This window comes from Monodelphis domestica, chromosome 6 (assembly GCF_027887165.1).
Source record: "Monodelphis domestica isolate mMonDom1 chromosome 6, mMonDom1.pri, whole genome shotgun sequence".
In the NCBI taxonomy this organism is placed as follows: Eukaryota; Metazoa; Chordata; class Mammalia; order Didelphimorphia; family Didelphidae; genus Monodelphis; species Monodelphis domestica.
Genome location: NC_077232.1, coordinates 309413579 through 309417167, shown reverse-complemented (window position 1 = coordinate 309417167; position 3589 = coordinate 309413579).

Here is a 3589-nt window from a genome sequence, read left to right as displayed (position 1 = left end):
CCGGACGTGAACGTGCAGTCGTAGCTGCGTGGGGCGTGGTTGACTCGGGGCGCGCATGCGTGGGGGACCTTCGGTGCCTTGTCCAGTAGTTCCCCGTGTGGTCCTTCCTGAACTGTGTAGAGCCAGCTGGTGGAACCCTGGCCTTGGACCCGCTAGCCCGAGATTTCCCAGCCGGCGGCGCGCTGGGTCCGAGGCGTCTCCCGGGGTCGCTGCCCTCCCGGGGCGGTCTGGACCTAATACAGAGGACCCCGGTGCTCCCAAAGACTGGAAGACTTCCCAGCATCTGGTTGCCGTGGTAGGCCGAGGTGCTGATTACCGGATTTGTTTCAGTCAGGACACGAAAAAGAATAGTGGTTGGCCGGATTTGCCTTCCTTCCTCATGCTCGCCCCAGCGCCCCCCATCAGAGGGTGACCCTTCCCTATCCCCAGAGATTTTTTAGTCTTTGCTCCGTCGTATGGTAGACTTAGTTCCCCGAGTCTGAAATCTTTAGTCTAGAACTTAGTGCCTGACCGATGAAGATGGTAGGTTCTCCGGTTCATTCCCATTTCCGTTTAGCCTAGAACGCCTAGCGCCATGTTCGAGGGGCTTCATTCAACCTGCCCCCCTGCAGAAAGGTAAGGGGCAGTAGAGAAAGCCTTTTCTACTTTATTTTTTCCGCCGCAATGTTTTGTTTGGAAAATCTTGTTTGTAGGTCCAGAAACAGTACCAGCCCATATATGCAGGCGATCCCTGCATCATTCGCGAGATCTTAGATCCATTAAAGTCATAGAAGAAAGTTTTCTCTCAGTGCCCTTCTGTAGTAATGTGCTGTGTAAAAAGTGTATCTGAACTTCCTATCATGCCGCCTCCACGTACTCTGTGCACAGTAAATGGCTAATGTTCTTGAAATTTAATTTGGAAGAGGCAGCATGGGAAAGCAAAAGCAGCCCCAACCCTTAGAGGCAGGAGACCCAGGTTTGATCCAGTGAGGCAGCTCCTTGAGGGCAAAGGTGCCAAATCTTTCTCCCATTAGAGCCCTTTGAGGGTTGTCCCCCTTCTCTGGAAGCCAAGTAGATAGAAAACAGCCCCTTCAGGCATTGCTGTCCTTCCAGCTGTACAGTGACCACTGGTTATACTAGCAGTGAGCTACAGGGCCTCAACTTCGGCTGCTGAGCAGGTACTATAGCTGGGCTGTCATTGCCCATTCTATTGTTCTCCAGTCTGTGGCTGGGGTCAGCTTTGCTATCTCCTGCCTTTTGGTCACTACTTCTGGGGCTTGCATCTCTGCCCACTTTGCCAAGGTCAAATGCCAAACCCTCTTATGTGAGGATCTGCAGGCTACTTCAGGAGTATGAGGCTAACTAAGCACTACCAACTTAAGAGTCCTTGGGTACTGCTTGTTGCTTAGGCCTGCTCCTGCTCCTGCATGTTAGAGAGGGCTTTGCTGTGGGGCAAGGATGCTCCTGCTTCTCTGCCCTGCCTTATACCAGTGCAGCTGCTGCTGGGGCCTGATCATTCTCCAGAGGTAGCAGGTGCCATAAACCAATGTCTGTATTTGGTCTGCCATAATTGATTAGGTTGAGAATGGGATGGCTCAATCAGTATGTTTGGGTTAGGGTTTCCTTCCTGTCAGCAGTCAACTACAAGGCAGCAAACTGACCTTTCTCCAAGTTGGCCCTCACAGAAGAAATCAGGAACTCATGGAGAGCCCAATGAGCTGACAACCCCTCTTCCTAACATGAGCCCGGGTGGAGGCTTGCCTTGTTTCCTTTTCCAGACGAGTGTTTTCTTTCCAGTGGTGGTGCTCAGTTCTTCCTCTGGTACTAGCTTCCACTGGCCCTGTTTCTGTCCAATCCCCCATTCCCTACTCTACCATACTTGCTCTTCTGCCCCAACTTACCTTTTTAGATCAAGATTGCTCAGCTTAAATTCCATGGAGGACCCGTCAAGGAGAAGACCATATTGAAAGGCTTTTTGTAGATCCCTTTTGAGATCCTTCACTCCAAGGGATGTTGATGGAAGTAGGTGTTGGGGGAAGATCATGGTTATTACTTCAGTTCATGGCTAACACTGGTACAAATAGCTCTGTAGAAGCTAAGGGATTTGCTCAGGTTTTTAATAAAATTAGTGGAAAGAAAAGCCTCAGGATCTCCTCTTAACTCTCCTTAACTCCTGACAGTCTGGCTTTTGAGCTCAATCAAAACTGCTCTCCCCAGTTACTAATGACCTCAAATCTTTTTGCAGCTCTTGACACTGTTGGCCACTCCTCAATAATAACTCTCCTCTCTGGATTTTCTGAACACCTCTTCCTCCTGGTTCTCCCATCTGACCAAGCTTTTGTTGGATCTTCATTTCGGTCCATTTGGGCCCTTCTCCTCACTTAATCTCATCAACTCTCATATTTAATTATTTCTATGCTGATGATTCCCAGATGTATCCTCTCCCTACCTGTTGAACTGAACTTATTTCTCCAACTGTTTTTCAGACATCTAGAAGTGGATGTCCAGGAGACATCTTAAGCTCAATCTAAACCCCTTCCCTGTAACCATCTTCTCTGGGTCCCGACCTAGAAACTCCCCATTTTCTAAGCTGTGGCCAAGGCCATTGCACTTCTACATTTCTCAAAAATATGCCTTTTCTCCTCTGGTGCTTTCCCCACTCTAGTGTAGACCCTCTTACCATGGCCACTTAATCCATTCTCTATTCAGAAACTAAAGTGATTTTACTAAAGCACTGGCTGGCTCATGGTACTGCTTATGCAAAATGCTCTAGTGGGCATTCAGAGTCATTCAAAACCTGCCCCCTCCTACTGTTCCAGTCTCCTGGTTTCTGGGAGCTTCTTTGGATGCCCCCAACAGTTGTCTGTATGCTGCCTCCCTCATCAGACAGTGAGCTCCCACCCTATCCACAGCACTTGGTCTGGTACCTAGGCACATAGTAGCCACTTAATTTTTGACAGACTATGCCAGAGTGGTATGGAATATTATTGAGTTTTCTAATGAAGCCACTGAAGAATTAAAAAAAAAAAAGGCAGTCAGTGTGGGCTAAAAGAAAGCAGAAGCGGCAGATAGCCGTAGCCTAGTACTATAACAATAGCTGTCGGGATTGTTGCTGAGCTTTGATGAATGTATTGATATTGATGTTTTGAAATCAAAGATATATCCAACACTCCAAGAATTATATTTTTATGAAGTTTATTAATCACTTGAAGTTGAAGGAATAAAAAGGAAATAGAAGTAAAAAGGCTTAATTATTTAACAAAATTAAGACCACATGACTAAGTTCTCCTTGCCTGTTTAAAAAGCCCACTCCACCAAAGCTGTGATAGGAAGAGAAGAGAGCGAGAGGCAGGGCTACACCAAATTTATGTCCTCCCTACGTGAGGAGAGTGGGGTGTTGGGAACTGTAGTTTTTAAGAGTAACAGATTCTATTTAATTACACAGGAATTAGCTGTAGCACACAGTTCTGCAAAGGAGGCTTGAATGCAGCAGGAAGTGAGGAACCATTATTGTAACTGAAGGGGAGGAGTGCCATGTAGGAGGATTAGTTTGGCAGTAATGCACAGCATAGATTCAAGGAGACTCTGAAGACAGCTACTTTAACTTGCG